The 19,745-nt window shown below is 48.3% G+C and overlaps 1 protein-coding gene across 5 annotated transcripts in view; it reads right to left on the reverse strand.

Annotated features, from left to right (window-relative positions):
* The window catches only part of FRMD4A (FERM domain containing 4A), a gene marked incomplete at its 3' end in the record, with an annotated part of 393,830 nt that overhangs the window by 147,881 nt on the left and 226,204 nt on the right, over window positions 1-19,745 (reverse strand). The window contains exon 1 of one of the 5 annotated variants that reach the window (XM_082064561.1): window positions 10,010-10,262. The exons of the other annotated variants lie outside the window; for them this stretch is intronic. Of the gene's footprint in view, window positions 1-10,009; window positions 10,263-19,745 lie in introns of those variants that run through there. 5 annotated transcript variants of the gene reach the window in all.

Consider the following 19,745-nt stretch of genomic DNA (forward strand, 5'->3'; position numbering starts at 1 on the left):
CCTGTCCTGCAGGAAAGGAGGGCTGCTGTCCTGTGAAGGTTGATGTTCCTCACTGCATGGAGGAGCTGCACAGGGGATGTGTTTAAGAGCGGTTACATCGAGTGATGTGACTTTTTTGGCAAATGGTCCTTTGCCAGAAGGAGGGAGGAAAAAAAGTGCACAACAGCTTCAGTAATTAGAAAGCAAGAATCCTCCTTTAGAAAGGAGGTGGGATGGTGTCAGCCATGGTGTCACCCCAGCGGAAGCACCTCGTGAATGGCACGACCCAGCCATTGTGTGGATGCTGATGGGGAGCGATGGGATAAAAATTAAGGCAAGCTAAAGGCTGAGTGACCTGGTGACTTCCCTGTTTTGTCTTGAGAGCTGACAAAGGAGTTCCTGGCCTGCCCAGGGGCTCCTCACTTCCTCTGTGCAGTGTTTTCCAGCCTTGCTTGGGCTCCCGCATCACCCGAGGACATCTGCACAGGTTATTTCTCATGCCTCCTCTAAACAGCGCTCAGCAAAAACGCTCTGATTCAGCAAAGCACATAGCTGTGTCCATAAATCCCTTTTATTTCAGTGTGACATAAGCAAGTGTTTAAGTGGCTTACTGTATCAGGGCTGAAATGAAAACCCGTCTCCTACGGTCCCTAAGTCTATTTACAACATCAAGCAATAACTCTCAGGCGAACTTTAAAGCCGGAAACGCCACGTCTTAACCTCAAAACACTTGGTGCTTGAGCCACGTAGTTAGAATTAAATCTAATTCTGATGCTGCATTTTAAACCAACCAGGGTATTACCCAGCAGACGCCTAAATCACCGCTCTGAGAGCAGCCAGCCTCGGAGGCCTGATTTCAGTTACATCCTGAGATAAGAAAGTCCTTTCCTGGACAGACCGGCTTCCTCACTAGAATGGAGGTTGTGCTGGTTTATGTCACGTATTGTTTTCTTTCTTAAAAATAATACAGATCTGAATCTTTTCAAATACAAAGAGATGCAGAACATTTTATGCCTTCCCTGCCTTCTGATCTTGATGTAGGAGGAGGGGGCATTCCCAATTTATACTTTTCACTATGTTTGACTTGCTCTCATAACTCTGTCCATTCCCTTTCTTGGCATGAAAATAAACAAGTTACCAGCTTAAAAATACATCAGCTTCCAAGCGTTATCCCCACTGTTAACCAAGCGGGAGTGGAGACCATAGGAGCTTTGAGATGGTCAAAGCATCCTCTGAGCTGTGGAGCTGGGGCTGACCACAGGCAGGTGGCACAGTTTTCAGCATTATTTATTATTTGCAATCTCTTCTGCACTCAGGAAAAATATGTCTGGATAAACCTCGACTCAGCCAGTCAGTTCTGCATGTGGTTTAGTTTTGACATCTGCTTTGGGCCAATGTTTCTAGGTCAAGAACATGCCAGAGCTCTTAAAACCTTGATCCAAACTGGGATGCTATAGCTATCATCTTCTCCACTTTTACCTGGCAAGCCTGTGTTGCTTCTATAGTCTTTCTGCATGTGCAGCATGATGGCTGCACCCAGCTATGAGTAAGGGCTGTGTGGAGAACAAATTATAAATAAACAATCATGCAATTGAGGTGGCCCAGCTGCTCCTCCTCCTGCCAGCTTGGGACACTTCCCTGTGGTCAGTGCTTTCGTGCGGATGAGTTTTAATTGAGTCAGGGAATGGGGTTTCCATCCTCTCCTGTTGGACTTCCCTGCACAGCCTCATAGACCTGGTAGATCAGCTCCTTCCTGGAGCCGACCACAAGACCCAGTGCTCTCACACAGCTCTCACACAGCCACAGTCCAGTTGCCCTGTTCATCGCTCTTTATGGAGCAGGTGACAAGCTGTTCACTGTGAGCATTAAGGAAAATCTTTAGGTGTGGTGAAACCACTTAATCCATGTGAAGCCATTGCAACCAGAGGGTTGCTTCCTATGAGAAGGGGAAGGCAAGTGCCTAGGGCAGCCTACAGTCTCATCCCACCTTCACAGAATCACAGAATCATAGAATCACAGAATCACAGAACGGTTGGGGCTGGAAGGGACCTCTGCAGATCATCCAGCCCAACCCACCTGCTAGAGCAGGTTCACCAGAGCAGATCACACAGGAAGGTGTCCAGCTGGGTTTGAATGTCTCCAGAGAAGGAGACTCCACAACCTCTCTGGGCAGCCTGGTCCAGGCTCTGGCACCTCAAAGTAAAGAAATTTATCCTCATATTCAGATGGAACCTCCTGTGCTTCAGTCTGTGCCTGTTGCTCCTCATCCTATTGTTGGGCACCACTGAAAAGAGTCTGGTCCCATCCTCTTGACACCCACACTTGAGATATTTATAAGCATTGATAAGATCCCCTCTCATCTTCTCTTCTCCAGGCTGAACAGACCCAGCTCTCTCAGTCTTTCCTCATGAGAAAGATGCTCCAGACACCTCATCTTTGTAGCCTGCCGCCGGACTCCCTCCAGTAATTCCTTGTTCTTCTTAAACTGGGGAGCCGAGACCTTATGGACCTTGGGGCAATTCTTCTGTCCTATGCTATTCATCTGTGTGCCCAAGTAACGCCCAAAGGCTGCAAAAGTGCCACTGTCACCAAAAAACATAGCAAAAGTAAGCTCTCCGTGCCTATATTTATCAGGCGACAGGCAACCTTCCTTGCTGCCAGCTTCCCGTTTAACACCCAGGATAACTTGCCCTGTTATAACATCTCCTGAGCTAACTCAGCTCAGCCAAACTGTGTAAAGAACATCTTTATTTCGTAAGCTTTCATTTTTTTTTTTCCTTGCCCACAGTGAGCTTGTTTTCTAGATAATAATCACTTTAAGGCAAGTCCAGTAGTTTCATCCCATGTTTGCGCATTATATACAAGAGCCGCCATCCATCATTTGGATTGCCAGTCCCTAATGCAGCCCAAAGAAATAAGTATAAACGGCAGAACTAAAATGAGACACTCAGAAGAAAAGAGGATAAAGGATCTCTGGCATCTTTGCACAAGGACAAGCAACAGGGCCTTGGGACAGGTCCTCCATCAACTTTTGAGCATGGCCATGCTTCAAGAAAACCATGATATGCCCTGGGAGAGGTCTTGCTTCCCCTGGAAGAGCTCTGTATTTACTCTGCTTGCTATGCACAAAGGACACAGCGTGGTCTAAGGGAGAAGGATCTAAATTATCCGCCAGGGTAGTCCTTTACCATTGATGGACTCCGCAGCCTTTTATAAGTCGTATCAGCTTCTCTGTGAGGACACTTGGTGACCTTCTGGTTCATTCCCAACTACAGACTGCATCAAGCACCGTGAGTCATCATCATGATAAAGACAGTTGTGGTACTAAAGTACATAGCAATAGATTATTATTATTATTTTCCCCAAAGATGTTAGAATATCTGTTAATCTCTCCTACGTCTGACTTTTAATTCCTTGTAAACATACATAAAAATGTACTTTTTTGTACAGTTTCACACTTCAAGCATGGCATATTTTCAGCAAACTGTTGCAGATATCACTCATTTGTGCATGTAGACAGGGTGGTAATTACATGAGAGCATCCAAGTCTTCTGGGAAAACATTTGCAGGAGGTTTGGTTTAGTTATAGAGGAGAACAGGGCAATTTATTTGCTACTGAAACTAGTGTGATTTGCTGAGGAGAAAAAAAACATCGATGTAGTTTCATAGGAAGATGACCAAAGTGACCCAAGGCAGCGGAAGCAGTAATATCTGTGAAATATTTTTAAAGGTTAAATTAAGATTTAAGGCTTAAAGTGTCCTTTTAGCTCTCATTGACTGGTTTGTACCTACTGTATCACTAAGTATTTGGAGGTGTGAGCAGTGATCGCCCTGATCAATGGAGCCGAAGCACTGGGCAGTGCATCACCCAGATATTCTCCAGCAGAGCGGATCAATACACAGCACTGAGCAGTGTCATATATAACACATAATAGGAAACACACTTGCAGAAATCATTGCAGATATGAAAAAAAAAAAAATGTTAATCTGTACACAGAAGTGGTTTTGGTTTTTAATATTTTTTCTTCTTGTTTCAAATAACACTTTAAGAACTGATATGCTTCCAGTGGAAAAACATGTCACCGGGTTGTTTCCAGGCACTGTTAATCAGCAGGTTTGACAGACATTTGATGTCGAGAGCCAGGGCTGCGGCTGGTGCGCAGGTTGGGTATCGCCAGCGGTTCTGCCTGAGCTGCCTGAGCTGAGGGGGTCGGTGCTGGGTGGACATCACCCCCCAGCTGGGTTTCACAGCAGGACAGGGTGAAACGCAGAGCACATTCAAACGATGAGCAGCTGACTCATCCTCAGAGATGCAGGTGTTTTTTAGAGACGGGATCTGGTTGCAAAAGGCTGGTTTGACCATTTCTGCTCCTGCTTTGCTCGGGAGCAGCCGGTGCTGAGAAGGGCAGAGCTGGGCTGCAGGATGGGGACATCTCTCATGGGCTCTGCATGCACACCTGGCTAGGTGAGAAGCATGGAGAGGTCCTACCTGCCTTCTCTTGTTCTGGTAGGGAAATCTGCCTCCAGGACACATAACCTGTGCTTTTACACTCCCATTAATCTTCTGAGTAACGTCAGGATTTTGCGATGCCTGTACTGGGAATGCTTTGCCTGTTAGTGCAGAAAGATCAGGTCTTTTCTGCATCAGGACACCTCAAAACGTAATGACATCCTGCAACCTCTGCACAGGAGGGACCTGGAATAAACACCTCAACTTCAGCCTGTGTGTTTGTAACAGACACCTGGGCCTTTAAAAGATGTTCCCTTCTGGAAGACACAGCAGCTCTTTAGTACTGTGCAGAATCAATGCCGAAGAGTTAAGGATGGGAAGCGAAGAGGGAACAGCCTGATGCAATGTCTGCAGACTCAGCAGCTGGATCCGATACCCCCGAGCCCTGCACTCTCAGGATTCGATACCCATTTTGGAGCAGCATTTGCTGCAGATGCAGTCGGCGGTGCCTGAGAGAAGGGACTGAGACAGCGAGGACACAACCCAGCACCTTCACATTAGCAGATTCCCCCCAGAATCACCATTGGTGTTCCCAGAGCATTTCAGAAAGCATCTTCCACACTGCAACGTAGGAGAAAAGCAGAGTCAGTGCTTCCCTGCCGCTCCCCCCAGTCTCCGTGAGACACAAGTCTCCTTCCCCTGCCACCCATTCCCACCACTTCTTTCAGGACAAGCCCAGGTGACAACTTTGGCGACCGTATGACCACACAACAGGGCTGCAAATCATCCCGGCGAGCCCAGATCACTTCAGACAATTCTATTGTTGCCATTTTTTTTTTGGTCTTTCCAGTTCAGAATTGCAGAAGGCAAGGGAAGCTGCCTTCCAAATTTACTTTTCAGCATGCTTCCATGCCAGGGGGTGTGTGTGTACAGAAGTACTGTATCTGATTACACGTCCCCTAAATCACCTGTGTCCCCTGGAGTGCCCCATTTCAGTAGGAGATGAGTTTCTGATGGTACACAAGCACACATGCGGCAGCCATGTGTTGAGATGATGGGCATCTTCACAAAACCCTAGCTGGAGGTAGCCAGGAGACGTACCATCCACGCTGAGCAAGGGCAAAACTGAATTTTAAAGGTGGAAAGAGCTCAATCTACGCTCTCCTCTCCAGGACAAGCACTGAGCTTCAGATTTTGTGCTGAGTTTTCAAGCTTCTAACCTGATGCACCAGCTTTCCACCCCCGGCGTGTCCTGCCCAAAGCTGGTGTGAAAGCAGCAGGGTCAGCCGGTGGCTGCTCCGCTATCTGCAAAGCACTTTGCGGTGTGAAATATTTCAGCTGGGACGGAGGGGACGCCAACAGCGCCCGCAGCGTGTGTGGCACAGCTGCGGCCACGTTCAGTCCCACGCGGTTGGGAAACCCAAACAAGGGTGGATTTATTTTGGTTGGGAGATGTGGGAACTTCTAAGAAGAAAAAGAAAATATATATAATCTAAACACAGAGCCTGAGCCTTGTGGGTTGGCAAGTCCAACAGCTATTGTCAAATGTAACATGTTACACGTGGAAATGTATGCACAAAGGTTTTCTGTAGCCAAAATGGGAATATCAACAGCTTTTTGGTTTGCAGCTTTCTAGGAGATTTTAAGTGGACCCTTTTACAGTGAGTTTAAGTAAATAAGGATCATCTTGTCTCCCTTTTTTCTGCTGTCAAGGACTTTACCCAAAGATTACTACAGTAGGTCACACCATATAGCACCACTGCAAGATAGAGGGTGAAAAGGGTATTTTTTTCACCCACTAGTGATCTTTTCTTGAGGGTGGGACACAGCAACTGTTTAACACCATGTGAAAACTTCACACAGCAGCTCAGGACGAGAGCAGAAAGATGGTGTATCTGCTAGGAAAGGAGCCATAGGGGGCTGTAAGCAAGAACATCATTAACTGCACTGGAAACCGGACAGTTCCTGCTCCTCTTGTCTCCTTTGTGCCTTAAAGCTGGGCATGTCCCACCCCACCCCATAGAGATGCATCTGGAGTATCTGGCACCATTAATGGGGCCACAGAGAAGTACAACACTGAGAAGCAGAGGTACATCAAGCTCTTTTACTTATTTTGACAGGCAGGCTACTGGGACTAAACACAGACAAGGAATAAACCTTCAGGCTCCCATCGACCTGCAAGTAGGTGGAGTGCAAAGGGGATTTGGAGCAGAGGGAGGCAGGATCAAACCCCACGTGTTTGCGGTTCGTCAACATGAAAGTGCTCCCAGAAGCTCAGAGCTGATCAAACATCTGGCCGGGGCATCTTCACAGTGTCAGATCAGAGGGAAAAGCAGTCAAAGTCATTTTTGGTCCTTGATGGGATTTATCCCCAGAGCAGGGAACAGGAGCTCCAACTCTTTGTGCAGCCTTGGAGAATAATTTCTGGCTTTCTAGGAAATGGCACATATTGAGGTTTAGAGAAGGGCTGGAAATTAAATCGTTAAAAGCCTGGGAGAAGGATAAATATCAGGTGATGCTGTCAGCTGCAGTGGTCCCCAAGGCTGTGCTGGGCAATCCACTGCAAGCTTAGGGAACTGTATGATTTGGGAGAGGCTGGGACAAACTGGGATTTGGAGCTGGAGGAGGCTTGCAAGCAATTCAACCCCAGCTTAACCTTGTCAGACCTTGCTGCGGGCTGGCTGCCGTGCTCTGCTGGCTCTGGGGCTGCAAGGCAATCCGCACCTCCAGCCGCTGGAAGGAGCGAGCCAGCGAGGATGACTGGAGGGTGACGTTGCCAAGTGACCTTGGGATCCAGCTGTGCACCCAAGCACACCCCAGCCTGCGATGAAGCATGGGGAGAAATGTCTTTGCTCTCAGGTGTCAGAGCCCTGGAACAGGCTGCCCAGAGAGGTTGTGGAGTGTCCTTCTCTGGAGACATTCAAACCCACCTGGACACATTCCTGTGTGATCTGCTCTGGTGAACCTGCTTTGGCAGGTGGGTTGGACTGGATGATCTCCAGAGGTCCCTTCCAGCCCCAACCATTCTGTGATTCTGTGACCTCAGGGGGACACCATCACCTGCTCTTATGGCTCCCCCCGCAGCACTGACCCCCCAGCTCCACAAGAGATGGGGCATTCACGGGATGGCTCCCAGCTAGAAGGAGATTTTGGGGGCAACTCCAAGGCACAGAAGTTCTGAGCACCTCAAACCTAGAGTACTTTGAATGAAAGACACCCAAGGTCCCTGAGAGCTGAGCATGGCCCCATGCCTGATAGCAGCATTTGCTGTCCCAGCGATCCAGCCTGCTGCTGCTTAGCTCCTGAGAACTGGGTCACACAATGCCTTACTGCTTCTTCAGGGGATAACACTAAGCCCTGACCCCAAATTTGGTCAGTGTTGGATCAACACACTCCTTTTTCACCTTCCCTGTCTGTTTCACTCATCTCGCAATGCATGAGCCTTCCTTGTCCTTCACAGTCCCACCAGGTTGGGACTTGAGATTTCAGTCACTCTCCAGCCCCTTTCAAATTCTCACTAATACAGATTTTTCTCCCTCATCCACACCATGCAATTTTACTTTGCCTTTGTTATCTGTTAAGCTGCATTCAAACCTTCTGCTATTATTCATACAGCAAGCTATAGTAGCAGCAAAGAAGATATGTATGACTGTAATGACCTGTGTGATGTGGGACTAGACTCCATGACTTGGGAAGTCTTTCCCAGACCTATGTCCATACTAACATCACTGAACACACTAACCAAAGCTCTTGATTTGGCTAGACAATTTGACACGATCTATATGGAATTTGCTCTCTGTACCAAGTGAGCTGCATTGCTGTATGGCCATGAATGACCCAATGTTGTGATCGCAGGTATCACCCGATATCGATTTGCATTTTTAACGCAATAATCAGCTCAGATGCATGGCAATGTGACCACCAGAGACCAGCTACCAGGAGAAATGGGTAGCTTGCCCCAGTGGGTTGCAAGTGACTAACGAGTGTATCTGTGCCCAAATAATGGCAGAGATTCCATATTTTTAGCCTGGATGTTTAAAACACAAATTCACCTAAGAATATTTTCCATGCATAGCAGGGCTGCAAAACCTGCCCCACGAGCAGCTCTCCCTCCTGTGGCACATGGCACATCCCCGTCTGACACCGGTACTTAAAACTGCCTTAAAAATATTAATATTTGGAAGAGGAAAAGCTACTGGTAACACATGCCAGGAAGGTCAGGACAAGCAGCTCTGAGCCACCAAGCTGAGCTGGCGCACCATCGCCCGGCCAGGGTCAGCACCGCGGGTTCAAGTCGTGTGCAGACAGCGGTGCAGGCAGCAGCCCTCCTGCCCGGCCCTCTGCCATGGCCACAAGGAGCAAGCAGATCAGTTTGATAGTTTTAGCTCCACCGAGATCTCCCTAGTGCCTCACAGGCAATTGGAAGCAGGGAAAATGGCATAGACACCCACGCTGGTGATGGCCCCCTCTGTGCAGAGATGGGGGATGCTCATCAGACCCCAGGGGCTGATCTAGGAGGAGACATGTCCGAGACACCCCCATATCCAGCTGGTGCTGGGCAGAGCTGGGATTCAGGCTCTCTCGATACCTGAGGCACCGGGAAAGCCCAGCTCAGCCGTGCCCATGGAGTGAGTGCATCCTGAAGGCACAGGCACCACACCCCCTTCCCGGCAGAAAAAGCGAGCGGTGCCGGGGTTTTTGTTCAGGACAATATTTTAAAATCCTGAACCAAACCAACAAGCTGGGAGTTCAGCTTTCCCTGTGACCTGGCTTGCCTGGGAAAGGAGATTTGCCTGCTCGCTCCCACATCTGTGTGTGTTGTATTGCTAAACCGCTGCCAGGGCTATTATTAGAAACAATTGTCTCTCCTGGAAATTTTATATAGAGGCTTGAAACAACTTTTCTCATGCCCTCCACAGCAGTCAGGGAGCTAACAATGTGGCCAAGAGACCCTCCTTACATGCAGATACACCCAGACAGGCACAGTTTGGAAACAGGGCTATTTATTTGTCTTTTCTAGCCCTGGATCTGTAGCAACTTTTCTACCCCCGATTTAGGAAAAGGTGCATACGAGAAAGGAAAAACAAACCAGGGGGTTTACCCTCTGAGAAGCCCCCAGCTCTGCATTAAACTTGCTGCAGCCATTCAGAAAGGGAAGGAGCAGTCCATCTAAGCAGTCAGTGGGGACAGGCATCCAGATGACTGGGGAGGGGTGGGGGGAAGAAATCACAGCACCAGCTTTTCTCCCCCACACCCTCTCCTTCCCTCTACTGCAAAAAAAACCCAAACCAAAACTAAAAATCAACAAAAAAAAACCCAGAACAACCCAGCCGCCGAGCTTGTCTCCCTTTACTCGCCCACAAAATTCAGGGGTGTGGGTTTTGCTTTTTTTTTTTGTTTTAAGGAAAGGATAGAGAATGCAGATGCTGCCCACATTTCCTTCTGTTTGAGCTAAATGGAGGGAGGGGGGCGTGGAGCAACCCCGCACACACTGCGGCTGGGCTTTCCCCGCGGGACCGGGGCTGGCAGGGGAGCCCCGACCCGCCTCGCCTCCCCCTCGGCAGACAAAGACCCCGTTACCTTCTCCCGCTCCTTCGGTAGCTCCGGCGGCCCCTCAGCTCCGAGCCCGGGGCGAGAGCATCCCCGCTGCACCAGCGTCTCCAGGCCGCGGCTCTACCGCACCGCATCCATCGCCCGCGGCCCCGCCGGGGGATGCGCGGAGCCGGCGCGGCCCTTCCCTCCGCTCCCCTCCGCTCCGCCGGGATCCCCGGGCGGCCTTAGGGCGGTCCCATGCTCCGTGCCGGGATGCTGTAACCCTCCTTTTTTTCTCTCCTTCTTCTCCCCTTTCCCCGCCTGCCCGGCCCCCGGCTCCTGCGCGGCCGCCGCCGCGTTGCGAGGCTGGAGCCGGGGAGGGAGGAGGAGGAGGAGGAGGGGGGGGAGCAAGGAGGAGGAGGGAGGAGGGCAGCGAGCAGCAGTTGGCGCTGGGTCATGTGAAACAGATGAACCCGGCTCGGGCCTGCCAACATCTGGGCTCGCTCTCGCCGCTGGGAGGATGGAAGGTCGGAGGGAGGAAGGAAGGGTGCGGGGCCATTCAGCCCCCCGACCCAGGCGTGCACACCTTGAAATGATAATGGAGAGAGGGGAGAACAGTGGGGATACTCGCTCCGAGTGCTCACACAGCCCCGGCAGGGAGGAAGAGGACAGGAAGAGGAGAACCCCGGGCACCCCTGGGGTGGGCAGCAGAGCAGCTCCTGCCAGGCTGCAGCCCTGGTGCTGGGGGGCACCCCCGATCCCCCCCTTCCCCTAGCTGGGAGAACGGTGCAACTTGTGATGGTGTAAATGTGCACCGAGCAGCAAAGCATGCTGCCCAGGAACAAAGCACCCTTACAGACTGTACTAGCAGTAGCCCTAATGCAAAGGTATCGCTGTTAAAAAACTAGATCAGTCAAGAAGGACATTGTGTGTGGGCCTCCAAAAAATGCTAATTTTTTTGTTTAAACAAGCACAGCGCGAAGCCACAACACCTGCATTTAGAGGTCTAACTTGCTGCAACTGCTTTGCCTCACCATCAGCATTTTCTTTCTGGAATGGGGGTTATTTCCACCAGGTAAAACCCTGAGGTTGCCGTTGTGCCACTTTCTGGCACAGGCTGGCCAGGCAGAGGTCTGCGTTGGGAGGGGAGGTGTAGAGGTGCGCCCTTTCCCTTGTTTTTAGTGGGCATTTATGCCACCACGAGTGTGCTCATGGCAAAGATAGAACTGGAGCTTACAGGGGAAATGGGAAATTTCCTCTTTGCCCTGTAAGAAGTGACAAAGTTGCTCTCCCAGCATGGTGGTGGTGAACGGGGTGGATGTCTGATTTTAGCTGAGGCTGTTTCTGGGTTTAATCTGCTGTCAGACTGACAGCCAAGACCATGGCAGCATGGAGATGCCACAAGCTTTGATGTCTTCTTCTCTGCAGTGGGGCTTGGGGAGCCAGTGGGCTTCAAAGTGCTTTTGGGTACACTGGGTAAGTAGAGTACAAGCACAGTTCTCTCTCCTGTCTTTAAGGGCACAGACATTATAAAAACAGCGCTGTGCATGCAGCCACAGGCAGGCTCACCCATCCAGCTCACTCCACCCAAAGGCCTGGTTTAGGTTAAAGGCATAAATACAGAGGCTGGCCGCTGAGGGTTAAGAGCAAGGGGCTGAGGTGTCCCAACTCTGCCCTGGAGGTGATCCCAAGATCAGAACACAGTAACAAGAGGCAGCAAAGGTCTCCACTCCAGGAAAAGCAGGATAACCACAACTACATTGCAAAGGTAAAGCTAGATCCTGCTCAGGTTTTCAGGTCACACCTAATTCACATCTAGAAACAGCTGCTGAAGTACCCTGGAAGGGGAAACTACTGAAACACAAACTTCGAAACCTCCTGGAATCTTAAACCCATAATTTCAGAGAGGGGAAAAACTTCAAGTTGCCTTCTCAGTTCTGTTTTGCTCTTTTCCTTCAACAGAGGTCACAATATACCTCAAGCGGGTTCTACCATCTCCAGTGGCAGTGGTGAAGAAAAGCACGCAAACCTGAGCCCCAGCTGTGGTTCAGCCCTGCTCCTGAACCCTGCTCAAGCCTAGCAGTGAACAGTCACCTTCCCAGGCTGTCTTGCACTAAAATAGGGGGAGAAGCTGCTTTGGAGGTGCACTCACCATGCAGATGCCTGCTGGTGCTTGTTGCTCTACAGGAATATGCCAAGGCAACAGACTTTACCCTGGGGTAGGAAGATCCTTCAACCAGCAAAGCCCCAGGGCAATTTCCCCACTCATCACTGTATGGCACACGTTCTCCTTCCACATAACTTGAATTCTCCTGGCAGGATCTGCCTCCAAACCCAGAGGAGAGCCAGGGTGTGGTGCAGCATTAATCAGCTGGTGATAGAAGAGCTCAATAGGTGGGTTAAAGAACCAGCACCAGAGATTGAAAGTCTCTAATTGGAAAGTGATTTGCTTCATTCATAGCAGCAAAAACTGGAAAACAAGGCTCACTCTGCCCAGAATTACAATTTTCAGCTTTCAGTGCAGGTGTGGAGCGTTTCATTAGACTTTGCTTGAAATTATAGGCTCCACACAACAGTTCAGTCCCTTCCTTTGGCACAAAGCTTGAATAAACAGGCATGGGGTTTGGACTAGTCAGGAGACAGCAGGAAAGCATCTTTTCTCATGCCCCCTGTTACGGTGGGGTTGTCTACCAGAGGTGCCCAAAGAGCATCCCATCACTGTGTGGTCCTAATGGTGTCCTCCAGCATCTTTGGGGCCACAGCTGGAAGGGAAGGATGTGTAGTCACAGACCAACTGAATGACAGGTGTCATGTCATGGGAACTGTCAGGGATAGAAATAGATGGGGAACTCCTTGGTTTCCCAGGTGCTACGTCTCAGCATCTCTGCACTCTTTGAACCCCATAATGCAGAAAAAGAGGTTGGATCATCATAATTGTGACACCACAAGCAACATCCTCCCCAGATCCCTTGTAAGGATATCCAGGACCACATGCACAACACTCCCTTAAAAGAAAGTGCAATATGATTTAGTACAAAGGCTTAACATTTTCTGAAATAGTGGGAGATACTCCTGCTACATTTTCTTAATCCTCCAATTCAAGATGCAACATTTGTATTAAAAATAAACTACTGGTCTGAGTGAAGATCATAGAAACATAGAACAGTTTGGATCGGAAGGGACCTTCAAAGGTCATCTAGTCCAACCCCCTCTGCAATGAGCAGGGACATCTTCACCCAGATCAAGTTGCTTGGAGCCACATCCACTCATATAACATCCTCTAGGTACCTGATGGAGCTAACGAAGAACTCAATAAAGGAGACTGTTTCTTATAACATGGGAAGACAGTGGAGCATTGTCCCTGCCAAGAGTTGATCATGAAAGCTCAACCAGAAGGAGTCGTTTTCCCTCAGAACTAGAAAAGGTATTTGCTCCAGATCTTCCTAATGCTTCATTGCACATCTCCTCCTTTGAAACATTCCAGCCAGATCTGGGCTGATTCCCTGGCAGCAGAGTGCTGCCCTGAGCTGCAAGGGCAGCGGTGTGGAGAAGGGGGTCTGTGGAGGGTAACTAACACCTGCAGTACCTTTATTTTGGGTTCTATAAATAGAGAGGAACAGGAGGTCTCAGAGTGGCGACAGACCTATACAATAAGAAAACATACTTGGGGTGGAAAAGTGTGAAATGCCATCCCTAGCAAAGCCTCCAAGGGGAAAATCATGCTTTTGGGGTCTTTATCCTTCCAGCCATGCCACTTCAGGTAAATCAGTGAGCTGGAGCAGCAGAGAATGTTAAAGAACCTCCTGAATGATGAGAAGCTGTTGTCTGCAGTTACGTGGCACTGCTCGCAAAGCTCTGCAGTCACACTAACCGAGCCCGGCAGCACTCCCAGGATGTAGGGGAGAGCTGCCAGCCTCATTTCACAGATGAACAAACACACGAGTGCAGAGTGGCACTCAAGGCTGTTCGATGGGTGGGAAATTGGGCTAATAGACTGCGGAGCACCACGCTGTGGGGTAGGTGTAACTGCTGGGAGCGCAGCCTGGCGTGTCCATACCTGGGACAACTTTGGGTGGTTGCCTCGATGCTGGTAGACATGAGGCCACCAAGGCTGGGACCACTAGTCCAAGGAAGACACCAAAGCCTGATGGAGCATTGTAATGCAGGCAGGGCTTGCTGCTGGCTCAGTGGAACATCTGCCAAAGGCCCCACTAGCTTGATTAAAACCTGCAGAAGGATGGATGGATCGCAATGCGGAGCCAACACCTTGTGCCACCCAGAGTTTGCTTTCCCCTTCTTCCTCTCCAGACATACATGCCAAAATTCAGATTTCCTCAACAGCATCCTTTCAGGAAAAAACCACCACCCTTCACTTCATGCACATTCCTCTCTAAATTTCCTAGTTGTACTTCAGCAGTGGTAGCCAGAGTTGTCTTCTTTAAGGAGCTTCTGTAATTTCACAAGGTCTCTGGAGTTGTCAATACTCAAATAATACGCCCCGATAACAAACATTTAGTCTGGAGGCAGCAGAGCTGCTGTCATTGCAATGATTAGAAGCAGGCGATAGCTGCATCACTTCCAAGCTGGTTTGTATCATGGCAAATCCCAAAAAGAGAACAGTAACCCAAATATTTAACTTTAACATACACAGAGGGAAACCTCCAGCAACCAGATGCCTCTGTGCCAAAATAACAACATGCTGAGTCCTTTCTATTGGTTCCTGATAACAAAGCAAGGAAGAAACACCATGGCCTTGTGCTGGAGAACTGTTGTTGACAATTCATTTCCACTCTCGTTAGCAAATATTAAAGTATCAAAATACTTCACAGAGAACGTGGTGGTAGGACTGTGGGCACCATCAAAATGTGTGAGCTCTTACATGAACATGTCTAGTATTTTCAGAAAAGCTTAATGAATATTGTCTATCCCAGAACTGCATTAATTAACACTAACGGGTTGGAGGAGATGTCGTGAAGTAATATTCACACCTACACAATGATTTGCATCCATAAGTAGTGCAGTGCTTTACAGAAATCAATGTCATTCCCCCGTGTGGTACATCTGAAACCCATGGAAGGTGAGGGAACTGCTTTCAAAGAATATTTAGGATTTGCTGAAGGTATCTAATTGCCTGCCTCTCTGTGGGAGGTGTTTAAAGGCCTAAATCCCATTGATTGCACAACTCTTAACTCAAAATACTTGAATGGCAGTAAAAGATTAAAAAGCCCCCAAACTTAAAAAGCAACACAGTTCTAAGTAACTTGGGAACTGAAATTCATTTTCAGATATTGTATCATTTGTTAGACACATGAATCTCGCTGTAAATCAGTGCAGCTGACTTACTCTACGCATGACAAGGGTCAGCCAGCCCAAAAAAACAAAGTGTCATATTAGCCTATGGGTTAATTCATGCTGTTCCTCTAAAATTAATGGTATAGCACTGTCTTGTCTCCTCGTGAGCTCTGATGTAGGCTGGGTGGACAAGAAGCAAGTGTTCTCACCTCTTCAGCTGAGATAATCTGTACCCTCCATGCAATAAATATGCCTCAATGCTGGGAAGCAGAAAAGAGACCAACATGACCCAACTGATCACCCAAGGCACCAGGTTGCCCTCAACCCAATTCCACGGACCAGGGCCAGCAAGCGAGAGACGGAAGGTTGCATGTACCACTACCAAGCCTGTCCCCATCACCTCATTTTCCCTATAGAACAGGTTGGGATGAACTGTGTCCTTGAGCTAATTCATGCTGAGAACTTCAGGAACCAGGTGGAAACCACAGGGATCTCATTCAACAATGTAAAATGCAATTATTCAGTAGCAGGACCTGACTCGTATGACTGACTCTGGACCTGGAAACAATTTAGGGGGTAGAGCACATGCCATACCAACTGTCATGGTGCAGTGCACTTCAAACTGGGAAGATCTCCAGGTTTGCTGAGTGAACCATGAGATGTATCTAGTTAAGCCTTCCACATAAATGCCTCACTTCTGAGATGAACCATGGGTGTTATTTCCCATGCCACGCTTTCATTACTTTCCAGGACAATCTCTTAAGTAATTAGGACACAAAAGGAGGGGGGAAAGGGAGAAGCAGGACTTTAGCTTTGGACAAAATAAGCCTCCAGGGCATCTGATTAATTTTCACACAGACTCTACTTAAAGGATCTCAGAGAGCTGAGGAGGGAATTAAGCAGACCTCGACTTTCCCAAAGAGCCGGTGCAATAAATCCTTCCGTCATTAGGCAAAGAAAGTCCATGCTGGCAGGATTATTATGCAGGCAAATGAAGCTCGGTCTTTGTGAGGCAGCTGAAATGGATGGTGGGGAGAAGCCAACTCCAGCTGGTTGGTGTTATGACCTGTGGGCTGGCAAATCCTGCCTGCTGCCTCCAGCTCCCGCCTGGGGCTGGGACACAGAGAGACAGGACTCACGTGTTAGTCGCCCGTGTCCCAGTTATCTCTGAGCAATCCCAGCATCCAAGAGGCCAAACAAAACAAACAGCTGAAGTGTGCATAAGGGAAAACAGAGGAGCTGGGTGTGTCACCAGCCCTCCCTGGGTGACACATGCCTCAATGGAGTGATGCTGGGGAAAGGGACTGTCCCTGCAGTCCCCCCCACCACCACTTTGCTCCCACCTGAGGCTGGGATTGAGGGGAAGAGAGAATTAAATCTTCCCGATGGAAAGTTCTGGGAGCCATCCCTGTACTTGCAGGAGGAATAGGAGGGGTGAGGGGGTCCCCGCTCTATTGGAGGTCAGGTTCTCATCAATCTCTTCTACGTTCCTATGGGATGGAGGAGACATTTGGGACCCTGTTGTCCTTTTCTTCAAAGCTCAGCAAAGCTCTGCCTCAGGAACTTTCACCTGTTCCCAGAATGTTGTCATTTTCTCCTGAAATTTCCTGAAGGCAGAACAATGCGTAAAGGAGCAGACGCGATGGGGACTTCTTCCATTCATAAAATGGGCTGGGTGGTGGTGGGAGATGGAGAGGGAAGGAGCAGGGGCTTCTGGAAGAGGTGGGTGGTGGAGGCACGGAGTCAAAACAGAAAACACTCCTGTTGCTGGTGAGGGGCACTGTTGAATCATAGAATGTCCTGAGTTGGAAGGGACCCACAAAGATCACTGAGTTCAACTCCTGTCCCTGCACAGGACAACCCCACAGTTCACACCATGTGTCTGAGGGTGTTGTCCAGTCTCTTCTTGAACACTGTCAGGCCTGGGGCCGTGACACCTCCCTGGGGAGCCTGTTCCAGTGTCCAGCACCCTCTGGGTGAAGAACCTTTTCCTAATGTCCAACCTGAACCTCCCCTGGCACATCTTCCTGCCATTCCCTCGGGTTCTGTCATTGATCACCAGAAAGAAGAGATCAACACCTGCCCCTTCTCCTCCCTGTTTGGCTGGGGCAGACCTGGAGAGGTGCTTGCAGACCACTGGCATGACCACAGTGCAGACAGAAACAAATGCAACTAATAAGAGGGAATCTCATTCCTACAAAGGCAAGTGGACCAACTTCATCAATGCCAGGGAACTGCTGAGTAAATAGCAAAGCAGTAAATGGCAAGAACCTGAGAACCAGGATGAAGAAAGAAGAGATTATTCTCCCCACCCTGTCCTCAGATGTTGCAATTGACTGGTGCAGGTAAAAGATACCCAAAATCCTTCTTGGATGAGAAAAGGCAGCACAGGTGAAGGACATCAAATGAATCAGCTGAGAGATGTGAGCCCAGAAATGTGCCTCATGCTAAGTAAAATCTACAGGTACCTCTTACATGGAGCTACATAATGAAGTATTTTATTTTGTACAGAAGAATACAATAAACTAATTCTTACTTGTTTGGTTTCTTGTACTGAAGTAGCCCTTGCACTTTGCATGATGTGAGACATGAAGAATATTTTTGTAGTTTTACACTGCCTTCTACTGAGGATTGCAAAACTTACACCAGTTGGAAAAGCTTTCTATTTCAAAGGCGACCACATTTTGCAGAAAATCCTGAGAATGTTCCAAAATGGCATGGAATAATTATTAGTAGCCTTTGCTAAATACGTTTTTAAAAAATCAAAAGCCAGTTAGACAATGCTCTCAATACAGCAGTGCAACATTAAAAAAAAGCTCATGAGATATTAAAGTGACACAGCAAAATGGCAATTTTAGCAATTAAAATTAAAAAAAAAAAAAGAGCTGTAAGCCTCCTTTCTGATTTCTGTTACTTTTTGGTCATACTTTTTTATATTTCTTAAAACATTTTTCTCTTGCTCACAGAACAAAATCAGGGAATCCTCCTGGTTGTAGTAGGAAATAGCTGTTCTCGTCAAAGCTCTTGTAGGTGTTAGTAGTGGGTAGCGTAATTTTGGATGCAGGTGTGGTTTTTAAGGTAACCTTTCCTTCTTATTGAAAGTTTTCACTATCTTTGTGAGGCAAAATCATTACCTAAGTTGAACAGATGGCAAAATGGAGTCATAGAGAGATCAATTTACCTGGGTAAGATCCCGTACCAAATTGGAAAGAGATTGAGACCTGGGAATAAATCACTAACCTTGTGACACCAAAGACTTTGTGCTAACTTGAGACCCCTCTTCTTCCCCCAGCTAATGAATCAGTGATTAACAAAGGCTGCTCCGTTTCTGACAGTTTAATCGGTGATTTCTACTTAACACTTTGGTTCACTTTGGCTCTTCTAATCTTTACGAGGCAATCCTTGCAAAGAGAGGAAGCAAACAGAAAATAAATCTCAGAGCAAGTAAGCCTTCATGTCATAAAAGTGCAATGAACAAATTTTATTTGTCAGAAAACATTTATCTGACCAATAATATTTGCATTTAGGCCCAGTCAATTGCTTTAATAACAAACAATCAAATTACATTTAATATGAAAACACTTAAAATGGGCTCAGCATCTTCTAAATAAACATAGCACTAGTCATAATGGTGTTCTGCTAAAGCCAAAGGCTCAGTGTTACTTGATTTAGTGTTTAACTTGAGTCTAATTACTGCATATCTGACGTCTCTGGGAGCATGGGCTTCTATTGCTCGTCTGAACACAATTTCCTTTTCATTACTGAAGCACACCAGGAATAAAACCCAGCTCTCCTGATGCACTGTCCAGGGCGGTCACCACAAGATTATTAACCCTCAGCTAAGGAGATTGAAGCGCTTGATTAATTCACTCCATAAAGGTTGCTCATTTCCCCTCCGTAGGCGATGGCGGCCTGGTTTCTGAGCACCCTCTGGCTTGCACGGTTTGCTCCAAGAAAGGTCTCTATGAAGTCTTGCTGTGTTTCTACAGGGCCTCACAGACCCAGCGCTGCTAGAGAACAACCCTGAAAATGGCAGGAGACCCCTGAAGTGGCCCATTGATGGGACTTATCAGTCCTTGCTTGCTGCCATTTGGGACAGGGGAGTCTTTGGTATCAATGCCTGTTTGATGACTCATGTCTTTCACCTAATGGCTGTGAAAGGCCTCACAGACACATGCAAGGTTGTAGCATAAGTGGCATTGATACTTTCGTCCCCCCCAAAAAAAATGAGAAGCTCAAATTCACACATCCCAAGGGAGGTCTCAAACCATAGAGTCCCTGCATGAAAAGGGTGAAGGTTTCTCCTGCTAGCTCCACTTGCTCAGCTTTTCACCCCCTGCTCCCTTTTTTTCAGGAAAGGATGGAGTTGCCTGCCTCCAGGCAGTGTGCTGATTCCTAAAAAATCAGCATTAAACATCTGGTCCCCATTTTGGGTACAGCTCTAACCTGGCTGATGCTACCTCAGAGCTAGGATTTGCAGGCAATATGTGGG

Source organism: Streptopelia decaocto (assembly GCF_964273445.1).
Source record: "Streptopelia decaocto genome assembly, chromosome: 1".
In the NCBI taxonomy this organism is placed as follows: Eukaryota; Metazoa; Chordata; class Aves; order Columbiformes; family Columbidae; genus Streptopelia; species Streptopelia decaocto.